Source organism: Canis lupus, chromosome 23, assembly GCF_003254725.2.
Source record: "Canis lupus dingo isolate Sandy chromosome 23, ASM325472v2, whole genome shotgun sequence".
Lineage (NCBI taxonomy): Eukaryota > Metazoa > Chordata > Mammalia > Carnivora > Canidae > Canis > Canis lupus.
In genome coordinates, this window is record NC_064265.1 from 2,245,081 (window position 1) to 2,257,625 (window position 12,545).

General features: G+C 40.4%; 1 pseudogene; it reads right to left on the bottom strand.

Moving 5' to 3' along the window:
* Positions 1 to 549: 549 nt before the first annotated feature.
* On the bottom strand, positions 550 to 1,806 carry LOC112668828 (U1 small nuclear ribonucleoprotein A-like; annotated as a pseudogene).
* Between the last annotated feature and the right edge of the window lie 10,739 nt (positions 1,807 to 12,545).

Here is a 12,545-nt window from a genome sequence, read left to right on the forward strand (position 1 = left end):
TCTGGTTCCATACAAATTTTAGGATTGTTTGTTCTAGCTCTGTGAAAAATGCTGATAGGGATTGCAATGAATGTGTAGAATGCTTTGTGTAGTGTAGACATTTTATTTTATTTTATTTTATTTTATTTTATTTTATTTTTTTTAGTGTAGACATTTTAACAATATTTGTTCTTCTAATCCATGGGTGTGGATTTTCCATATTGTGTCTTCCTCAATTTCTTTCATAAGTGTTCTATAGTTTTCAAAGTACAGATCTTTTACCTCTTTGGTTAGGTTAATTCCTAGGTATCTTATGGCTTTTGGTGCAATTGTAAATGGGATCAATTCTTTGATTTCTCTTTCTGCTGCTTCATTGTTAGTGTCTAGAAATGCAACTTGCTTTTGTGTGTTGATTTTAAATCCTGCAACTTTGCTGACATTGTGTATTAGTTCTAGTAATTTTTTGGTGGAGTTTTTTGGGTTTTTTTCATAGAATATCATGTCACCTGCAAAGAGTGAAAGTTTGACTTCTTCTTTTTTTTTTTTTTTTTTGTGAAAAACCAAACCTCAAAAAAAAACACTTTAATTCCGGCCTAACAGCGCCAGGTGCAATGTCTGGGGACAGACTCTGGGTACAATGCTGTGTGGGGACCACTCACTCACACACGGCTCTGAGAAGGCCCCTGAGGGGGACTTACCTTCAGGGGGCTGAGCCAAGGGGGGAAGGGGTGGCCCCAGAGCAGGGGGCAGGAGCAGGCAGGGGTAAAAGGTGCTACTTCTTGGCAAAAGAGATCTTCATGGCATTGTTCTGGGTGATCTTGAAGCCCTGCAGTGCATCGCGAGCGGCCCCTGCCTGTACCTCATTGTCAAACTCCACAAAGGCAATGTCGTGCCGCCCGGGGACCAGTCGTACCTCCTTGAAGCCAGGGAACTGGTTGAAAAGCATGGACGGCATGAGCTCATTGGTCTCCTTGGGCAGGTTGGTGAGGAATAAGATGTGATTTGGTGGATTTTCTGAAAGAGGCTGGGCTGGTGGCATCTGCCCTGGCATAAGCTGCTGTGGGGGCATGGCTCCTGGTGGGATTTGTCTAGGTGCCAGGTCTGGAGGCGGGATCATGCCAGGAGGCAGCATGTAGGGAGGCTGGCCTGGCATGTGATGCATGATGTGGGGGGGCTTGAGTCATTGGGGGCATACCCGGGACAGGGCCCTGGAGAGCCCCCACCACAGGGGCGGCGGCCCCACCCTGCACAGTCTTCTTGGCTGCTGGGGTCTCCTGGCTTTTGGGCTTCCTCTTCTCCCGCTTGCGGTCCCGCTCCACGAAGGTACCCTTTATCTTGGCAATAATATCTGAGTCAGTCTTGGCATACTGAATGCGCATGGGCTTGTCGTAGAAGGGGAAACCCTGCATGGAGGCAGGGCATTGGTGGCGCTGCTGGCTTCCTTGAAGATGACAAAGGCCTGGCCCCTCATCTTCAAGCTTCGAGATACCAGGATATCCAGGATCTGGCCAAACTGGGAGAAGATGGCATAGAGGGACTTCTTCAGCTCATCCTTCTTGATCTTCTCGTTGAGGTTGTTGATATAAATAGTGTGGTTGGGGCGGGTCTCGGGAACTGCCATGGAGAGAGGTGCCGAGGTAGAGCTGAAAGAAGGGGGAAAAGGTTAACTTCAGCCCCGGGTTTCTCCAAATCATCTACCCTAAAGCAGGCTTAACGAGCTGCTCGGGGATGCGGATCTTCCTTCCAGGAGGAAGTCTGGAGAGCAGGGAAGGAAGTACAGCTAGGAAACAAAGCGAAAGCAGGACACCGCTTCTGCTCCCCGCGTGGTTACCCAAAAGTTTGACTTCTTTGCTGATTTGGATGCCTTTATTTCTTTTTGTTGTCTGATTGCTGAGGCTAGGACTTCCAGTACTATGTTGAACAGCAGTGGTGAGATCCCTGTCTTGTTCCTGATCTTAGGGAAAAAGCTCTAAATTTTTCCCTGTTGAGGATGACATTTGCTGTGGGTCTTTCATAGATAGCTTTTATGATATTGAGGTATATTCTCTCTATCCCTACACTGTGGAGGTTTTATCAAGAAAGGATGCTGTATTTTGTCAAATGCTTTTTCCACATCTATTGAGAGGATCATATAGTTCTTATCCTTTCTTTTATTAATGTAGTGTATCATGTTGATTGATTTGCAGATGTTGAACCACCCCTGCAGCCCAGGAATAAATCCTACTTAGTCGTGATGAATAATTCTTTTGGTGTACTGTTGGATACGATGTGCTAGTATTTTGTTGAGAATTTTTGCATCCATGTTCATCAGGGATATTGGTCTGTAATTCTCCATTTTAGTAGGGCCTTTGTCTGGTTTTGGATCAGATAATGCTGGCCTCATAGAATGAGTTTGGAAGTTTGCCTTCCATTTCTATTTTTTGGAACATTTTCAGAAAAATAGGTATTAATTCTTCTTTATCCTTCTTGGCATTCTTTAAGCCATTCAATATCCCTTTAAAAATACATATCCTGCTTAAATCTGCTAGATTTAAGTTAAAATAAACAGATTTTATTGCTTAAAGAATAACACAGACTATACAATTATTTTAAACATGGCTGTGATGAAAATCCTTTAAGGATATAGCTGACCCCCTTATCTTCTTGTGATACATCCCAAAACTCCTAGTGGATGCCTGAAACTGCAAATAGTACCTAGACTTTTATTATGCTTTTTCTATACATATATACCTATTATAAAATTTAATTTATAAATTCAGAACAGTAGGAGATCAACATAATAAAAGAACAATTATAACAATATACTGTAATTATAATTATGTAATCTAGTTTCTCTCTCTCTCAAAATATCTTATTGCACTGTACTCACCCTTCTACTTCTTGTGATGATGTGAGATGATAAAATGCCTACATGATGAGATGGAATGAGGCAAATGATGTGGGCATTGTGATACAATGTTAGGCTACTATTGACTTTCTGGAAATATGTCATAAGGGGCATCCAGGTTGCTCAGTGGTTGAGCATCTACCTTTGGCTCAGGTCATGATTCCAGGGTCTTGGGATAGAGTCCCACATCAGGCTCCCCTGCTTCTCCTCTGCCTGTGTCTCTGCCTCTCTCTGTGTGTCTCTCATGAGACACATAAATAAAGAAAATCTTTTAAAAAAAGAAAGAAAGAAAACCTATCACAAGAAGGATCATCATCAGCTTCTTGACCCTGGTTTACTGAGTAAATGCAACTATAGAAAGCTAAACTGTGGATAAGGGGGGTGGGGGGAGGGCTACTGCAACAATTATCAGTACATGACTTGATTATTTCCTTAGGATACATTCCTAAACTTGCTTTTCTTTTTCTGAATAAGATAGAATAAGCACCCGTCCATCACTTCTACCTTATGTGACTAGGAAACGTGGACAGAGTGCATGAAATAGCTATTTGAGGACTTTGAAAAATAAATAGTAGAGGCTGACTGAGGAAGAACCCAGATACAAAGGTACCACCAATTTGGTAGGGAGTTTACTGTTTTTTTTCCCCCTACAGTAGTCAAACTCCATGTAATCAGAGACTCAGAAGTGAGCACTGTGGCACAGAAAAGCTCCAGGAGAATCCCTTAGTCTTTCTTGCTTGAAGAGTTGGATAGCTAACTCTTTTTTTTTTTTTTTAAAGATTTTATTCATTTATTTATCAGAGACAGAGAGAGAGAGAGAGAGGCAGAGACACAGGCAGAGGGAGAAGCAGGCTCTATGCAGGGAGCCCGACATGACTCTATCCCAGGACTCCAGGATCAGGCTCTGGGCGGAAGGGGGCGCTAAACCGCTGAGCCACTCAGGGATCCCTGAAAGCTAACACTTATACACACACACACACACACACACACACACACACACACACGGGGGGGGGGGAGGGGTTGGGTGCGGTGGGAGAAAGAAAAAGAAAGGCAGAAATCCTCCTGGATTTATTTTGTCTTATATCCCAGTCCCCAGGTAATCCTGTCAAGTGGGGATAGTAGTTGATACCAAGAGAAGGAAATACTTCTCAATTCATTTTATAAGTCTGGCATTACCCTGATACCAAAACAGAGATAGTACAAAAATGAAAGTACATACCAACATTGTTCATGAAAGTAGATATAAAAGTGCTCAAGAAAATATTAGCAAATTATAAGAGGCAATACATAAAAAGGATAATACACGTGACCAAGTGGGGTTTAGTTTGGGAATGCAAGCTGATTCGATATTCAGAAATTGATCCATGTAATTGACCATTGGTAGTCCAAAGAAAAAAGACCCCATATGATCAAATCAATACATGCAGAAAAGACATTTGACAAATTCCAACAGCCATTCTGATGAGAACAAAGGGAAGAGAAATGTAGATAAAATTAAATTTCCTGACAATTTGTAACCCAGTGAAAGGTATCTGAGACATGCAGAGTGTGACATTCCTTAAGGAACTCAAGGCCGCCTTAATGTTGATGTTTTGCTAAAGAGTAAAAGCAACCTTAGCTTGACAATATAGCACCATCTCCAGGATTCTGTGTCTTCTTTAACATATGGAAATCCCTTTAGAGACTTCTGTTATCCTTACCCTACCCAACTTAAAAAGTATATAATCAGTTGCTCCACACAATCACAGGGCAGCTCTTTCTGCCCATAGATCCTCTCCCTGTTGCATAAAAAAAAGCACATTTTTTGCATCAAAAATGTCTCAAAAATTCTTTCTTGACCATTTGCTATGTGGCCCCACATCACATTCCTGATAAAAATTCTTAACAAACTAAGAATTTAAGGCATTATTGGGATTTATAATAAAATGTATATATTAGGTCCTTGTTCCTGGCAGAGCTCCTAAAACCCTTGGAATTTCCTGTGATAAGAGCAATAAAAGTGTCTCTTACTGTGTTAATAGATGACTTTTACAAAGCACCTAAGTATAGGGGTGGTTGCCAGGAGAATCAACAGTGTGATTTGCAAGTTGTAACTTTTAGGGATGCCTTAGTGGTTCAGTCTGTTAAGTGCCTGACTTCGGCTCAGATCCTGATGTCAGAGTCCTAGGGTTGAAACCCTTGGTGATCCCCGCCTTGATTCAGAGTGATCTCCACAGTGGGGCTGCCTAGGGCTCCAAGCTCAGCAGGGAGTCTGCTTCTCCTCCACTCTCTGCCCTTCCCCCCATATGTACTCTCTTTCTCTCTCTCAAACAAATAAAAATCTTTAAAAAAAAATGGTTGGAACTTTCAGCCACTACTTTCCAACACACATACCTCCTGGGAAGGGAGAAAGGCCAGAGATTGAATTTTATCATCAATGATTTAATTAACATGCTTATGTAATGAAGTTTCCCAAAAACCCTCAAAAGGGATGGGTTTAGAGAACTTCTGAGTTGGTTAATATGTGGTGGGTTCTGAGAGAGTGGTATGCCTGGAAAGGACATGGAAGCTCCACATCCCTTCCCACATACCCTGCCCTACACATCTCTTCCATCTGGCTGTTCCTGAGTTAGATCCTTTTATAACAAACTGATAATCTAGTAAAATGTTTCTCTGAGTCCTGAGCTGCTCTAGCAAATTAGTCAAATCAGAGGAGATGTTTGTTGCAACTTCCAATCTGTAGCCAGCAGGTCAGAAGCACAGGTGACAACCTGGTCTTGTGATTGCTGTCTGAAGTGGGAAGGGGAGTGGTCTCGTGGGACTGAGCCCATGGAATCTGATGCTATTTCCAGATAGTGTCAGAATTGAATTGAAATGTAAGATGCTGAGCTGGTGTCAGAATTGCTTAGTGGTGTAGAAAACACACATATCAGAAGTGGGTGCAGAATTGTAGAAGAGAATCTCCTCAGCCTGATATAGGATGCCTACAAAAAAAAAAAAATCTACAGCTAACATGCTTGTTAGTAAAAGGTAGAATAATTTCCTTCTAACATTAGAACACTAGGAACAAGGCAAAGATGTCTTCTCACCACCGCTATTCAACATGACACTGGAAGTGTTAGCTAATGGAATTGGGAAAAAAGAAACAAATAACAAAATGAAACAAAAGAACAACAACTAAAAAAAATATAAGTTGCAACGGAAGAAATAAAATGATACCCTTTCATAGACAACATGACTTTCTATGTAGAAAATCTCAATGAATCATCAAAAAAATCTCCTAGAACTAATAAGTGAGGTAAGCAAGTTTGCAGGATACAAGATCAATATATAAAAACTAGTCATATTTCTATATACTAATAATGTACAGTGATTATTTAGTATCAGTCAAATTCCCAGAAAGGTTTTTTGGTAAATGTAGATAAAACTATCCTAAATTTTACGGAAAACAGATAAATTGGAACAGCTAAAACAATTTTGAAAACGAAGAATATAGTTGGAAAAACTAGACTACTTGATTTTAATACTTACAGTAACCAAGAGAGTATGATATTGATGAAGAGATAGGCATAACAATCAAATAAACATAGGTTAGAGACTACAAAAATAGATTCACTTGAATATGCCCAACTGTTTTTTTTACAAGGACTCAAAGTAATTCAATGGGGGAAAGGATAGCTTTTTCAATAGTGTTGGAAGAATTGAGCATCCTCAGGCAAAAAAAATAAACCTCAATCTACACCTTATACTTTATACGAAAGTTAACTGAAATAATAAAGATCCAAATGTAAAACATTAAACTATAAAACTTTTATAATAAAACATAGGACACAGTTTTCAGGACTTAAATTTAGATAAAGAGCTCTTAGACAATCTGTAAGGGAAAAATACTAATATACTGGACCTCACTAAAATTTAAAAATTTGGTCTGCAAATAACACTTTTGAAAGAATGAAACAGAAGCTACAGACTGGTAGAAAATATTTAGAAATCATATACCTGACAAAGGAATTATATCCAAAATATAAAGAACTCTCAAACTCAACAATTAAAAAAAATTAGCAAAAGACATGAACAGACATTTCATTGGTGATAATATACAGATGGCAAATAAGCACACAAAAAGATATTCAACACAATCATTAGGTAAGTGTACTTTAAAACTGTGATGAGATAACACTATACATCTAGCAGAAGATGAAAACAAGTAATACAATTCTGAGTGTTAAAAGGATGTGGAATAATTGAAACTCTTATGTTGTTGGTAGGAATGTAAATTTTGAAAATAGTTCAGCTGTTTGTAAAAATATAGTTTCTTTAATAGTTAACCAATTATTTACAGTATAACGCAGCAATCCACTACTGGTTATCCAGAGAATTGAAGTCCTATGTTTATTAAAAACCTGTACACAAATATTTGTAGCAGCTGTATTCATAACTGCCCAAAACTGCAAATAACCCAAATATCATTTATTTTTTATTTATTTTTTTAAAGATTTTATTTATTTATTCATGAGAGAGAGAGGCAGAGACACGGAGAGAGATAGAAGCAGGCTCCATGCAGGGAGTCCCGCGATGTGGGACTCGATCTGGGGACTCCAGGATCACGCCCTGAGCCAAAGGCAGAGGCTTAACCGCTGAGCCATCCAGGCATCCCCCAAATATCATTTAATTAGCAAATGGATAAACTACAGTACATGTATACAATGGAATACACTGCCAACAATAAAAAGAAACAAATTATTGATAACGCAACAACCTAGATGAGCCTAAAACACATTGTATCGAGTGAAAGAAGGTTACATAATATTATTCTAGTTATAGGACATTCTTGAAAAAATAAACTGAAGGGATTGAAAAACAAATCACTGGTTCCCAGTAATTATGGTAGGAAGAGAATGACTTCAAGGGAACAGCACCAGAGGTTTTTATTTTTATTTTTTAAAGATTTTATTTATTTATTCATGAGAGACACACAGAGAGAGGAAGAAACACAGGCAGTGGAAGAAGCAGGCTCCCTGCAGGGAGCCCAATGTGGAACTGGATCCCAGAACCCTGGGATCAAGACCTGAGCCAAAGGCAGACTCTCAACTGCTGAGCCCCCCCAGGTGTCCCACACCAGAGGTTTTTATTTTTTATTTATTTTTTGAGGTTTTTAATGTATGCTTATTGTTGGTGGTTTCCTGAATCTACATATGTATAAAATTCATTGAACTATACACCCCTCAAATTTCCTAAACACAGATCTTTTGAGGGTCAAAGTATATGCATATATTTAGTCTTTTGAATCATATTGGCTTTCAGAAGTGTTGCGATAATTTGCCTCCCAATCAACAGCACCTAAGAGTGCCTATGCTCCTGCACCCTCACTCACCATCACCAAGACTTATCACTCTTTATCATATTTTCCAATTTAATATGTATAAATGATGTTAGATGAGCTTTTTAAAAGAGAGAGAGAGACGGAGGAGAGGGAGTGTGCATGTGCGTGTGTGTGAGTGCCTCTGTGTGTGTGTGTGTGTGTGTGTGTACAGCTTTCAGTCATTCAGCCCTAGTTTGTTTTGAATTACATGTATCCATCTCAGGCCATATTGTCAAGTGCCTTTTTATATAATGAAATGCCTGTGATTGTTCCTAAATAGGTATGGAATAAATCTGGTCACTGTTATTCTATATTCAGGAATCAGACAGATGACTTCTGCTGCTGAATATTTTTTTAAAGACTTTATTTATTTATTCATGAGACACACACAGAGAGAGAGGAGAGAGAGAGAGAGAAGCAGAGACACAGGCAGAGGGAAAAGCAGGCTCCATACAGGGAGCCTGATGTGGGACTTGATCCTGAGACTCCAGGATCACGCCCTGGGCCAAAGGCAGGTGCTAAACTGCTGAGCCACCCAGGGATCCCTTCTGCTGCTGAATATTTTGAGCTATCAGTGGGGAATAAAGGACCCTCTCAGGAACTCCTAAAATTTGTTATCCTTTCTCTAGAACTTGCAGAGACCTATGAAATGTAACTGTCTCTCATTGTGGCTACCACAAAAATGCCATGTTAGGCCCTTGAAAACATAACTAATAGAAATGTCCAGGTGAAAGTCGGACTTGTTTCCTATAAAAAGGATTACATGAATAAGTGCCACAAGTAATCACTTGGGATCTCCAGGCAAAAATTTTAGAAAGGACCTTTTTAAGCAGGCCTTGTCAGCACTTTACTCATGTTCCCTTGGATTCAAGTATCATTTTTATGCATGTGGCCCCCAGTGTGTTTTCACTTCCAATGGCTAGCACCCACCTATAGGCTGCTGGACCTGCTCTGCACATAGATAGCTGGTAGTGCCAGGGAATTTTTATTTCTGGGAACAAAAAAAAAATTGTATTTACCAACAAAATGATTAGAACCTTTAAAATCGAATCTACTTGTTCTGGTGCTTAGTGAGCCTGGTAGTAATAGAAAGAGATTATCAGGGGTCTGTGACGGTGTGTGTGTGTGTGTGTGTGTGTGTGTGTGTGTGTGTGTGTGCGCGGCGCGCGCGCGCCTAGTTTTATTGAGAAATAATTGACTTACATCCGTGTATCCTTCATCCAAATAGTCTGTAATGGCTCCCACCATGTCCACATAGGGTGATGGAGAAGGGAAGCATGCCTCAGAAGTGCAAATCACTGAAGTTCACACCCTATTGGCTTGAATCTAGCCACATGGCCACATCTAACTAGAATGGTAGCTGACTGGGTAGGTATCTGTCCAGTTTATAACTGTGGTTCCATGGTTATGAGAGAGAAGGGAGGGTAGTCCTTGGGATAGCTACAAGCCTCCACAACAGATATACTTTTGTGTTATCCATAGCTCTGGAGAGAGGAAAGATGAGCATCTGAGTGGGTCATGTTTTCTGTTCTGGTTCTAGCTTATTCTCTTTTGCCTCATCCCCATGCAGACCCAGGTGGCAAATGATGAGCTCACCCATGAAATAATCTTTAAATAAGTAGGTCCTTTCCAGAAATCTAGAGGATTTACTTGAGGTTCATGATTCACCTCAACGTGTAACATGTACTTTCTATATGGAGATCTCAAAACCTTGGATATAATGGTTTTGGGTGGGATAACACTCAAGGGATGATTTTTTAAAAGGATAAGCTCTTAGAATATCAGTAAGGGACTGTGGGGAAAGAGGGAGAAGCAGTCCAGAAAGGCAATTTCAGGCAAAGTCACAGCTTTGACTTGATCCCTCAAAGGAGCTCCGGGGCCTAAATTTTGCTTGGACTGGAGGCAAGGTAGCAAAGCTTCCACACTCTTGCATTAGTCAGGCTTTGTCTACAGTCACCCCAGGGATGAAAGCATGGTGCTTGCAGGCAAAGCTGCACCAGTAGCTCCAGTAGTCTTTCCAAGAGACTTATGGCTACAAGCATTAAGAAGCTCATAGAGGGACAAACAGAACCAGTGAGAGGGGATCTGGGAAGAGCTCTAACAGATGAAGTTTACCATTGAGCCCAATGCTGATTTTATGTTACTGCCTTCTTGGAAGGGGTGGCCTTCTAGTATCATGGGAATGGAGCTCAAACTTTGTGGCAGTTCCTCGATAGTTTTTTTAGCCCAAGATCAGGCTCCTTCCTCCAGACCTTTCTTGCTTACTTGGAAGGAGTAAATTGGGATGGATTCTTAAAAACCAGAGATCTGTGGATTACGTCCCCCTCAGGGACGAGCAAATGTCGTGACATTGGATCTCCCAAACCAGGCATATCCCACCAAATGAAGTGGGTGGTTGATGCAGCTTAAGTGATTCTCCCATGTGGCCATTTCTAGGTACATCTTTTTAAATTGGTTGTGCTTAAATTAGCAGCACTTTACTGTTAATATTCCTCTCTGGAAGCAACCATCACAGTTTCAATCAAAAGCCTGATTAATATGCAAAAAGTGATTTGTTTTGATTTCAGTCTGGTGAGTTTTTTTTCTTTGCCAGGCAACTTCTTTATCAAATTCCTCTACTTTTCAGGGATGAGAAGAAATTTATTTTCTTAAAGTCAGAGGGCATGGTTTCCTTGAAATTGGGGATAGAAGGCCTCTCTGGGACCTGGTCTGAAATCTCAGTAGCATAACTTTGCCAGTGGCAAAAGCTCTCTTCATAATTTTCAGTGTACCTTCAGGAACCATCAGTTTCCTAGTTGTGTCATTCAAAGTCTTGTTCATTGGAAGTTGCAACTGACATAGTTGTTCTATCAAAGCTTATAATATTTTGCTGCTTATTGTGTGACCTTGAGCAAGTTACTTAACATCTCTACATATGTTTTATAATCCTTAAGATAAAAGATAACATCTACTCCTTGGGGTTTCATGCAATTGTAAGACTGTAATCCCTTATCCAAAAACCTTGATGTATTTCTAAATTCAGAATTTTGGGGATTTTTAGAAAGGTAATTCAGCACATATATTATTTAACACCCCCAGTGGAGACTGGGGAAGTACCCTGTAATCAAAGACATTAATATTTCTGTAGCCAAAACTATGAATATTTCACATTGAGCAGCATAAAGACTAAAAATAGCCCCTCATCAGTCCAGGGCATGTTTGTAACTAAGTGACAGATAAATCTTTCTGTTTTCAGAGCTCTTTGGATTTGGGGATTGGAAATTAGAGGTAGTTGTCTTCTTTTTTTTTTTTTTTCTTTTTAAAAGATTTTATTTATTTATTCATGAGCGACAGAGAGAGAGAGAGAGAGAGAGAGAGGCAGAGACACAGGCAGAGGGAGAGGCAGGCTCCATGCAGGGAGCCGGACGCCGGCCATCCCGGGTCTCCAGGCCCACGCCCTGGGCTGCAAGCGGCGCCAAACCGCTGCACCACTGGGGCTGCCCCAGGTAGTTGTCTTCTGATCAGTCTCTCTGTCCACCTATCCATTTTCCTACTGCTTCCCGAAAGGACCATGTGGAAACAAGTGGAAAGGCTAGCTCCCGGATAGCTCTGTTTTCCTCCGCTTGTAATGTGAGTAGGCTCTTGTGAATTTCCCTTTCTTCTGTGACATTGCTATCCTAATTTGCCTTTCCCAGTGGTCTGGTTTCAGGCATGCCTCTACTCCTTTGACACAATCGCATAAGGACGGTTTTAAAGAATTTTTTTTTAGAGAGGGAAAAACAATAATGTAAACGCTTAATTAGTAGCCTCAGGGAGCAACAAATGGAATTGTCTAAACATTGGTAGGAAGTGCTAAGAAATTCACCAGGTGACAAGTTTCAGGCAGTTCAGAACTAAATATACATTAAGTTTGTCAATAAACACAAAGGGCTGAAAGCCTGTGGCAAACCCTCAAAACTACCATGATACAGTCTCTGTTCCCCCAATTCTCAGCAAACCCTGCTTAACTTTGTTATGGCAATGTTTAATTTGTATTTATTATGTAAAAATATATAATATGTAATACTTATGATACTAAAGCTAACAAGGGCAATATTCTACAAAGTTTATTTTTACTGTATATTCTGCTGGAATTTTCTTGTGAAAATTTGTTGGGGTAAAATTTTGCCAGAGGAATATTCAGTCAGTGGTCTTGATCACTTCCAGAGGTGTTTTCTTCTTTTACTACATTTTTATTTATGTTACTAGATAATAATAATAGTTGTCATGGGGATCCCTGGGTGGCTCAGTGGTTTCGCGCCTGCCTTTGGCCCAGGGCGCGATCCTGGAGTCCCGGGATCGGGTCCCTTGTGGGGCTCC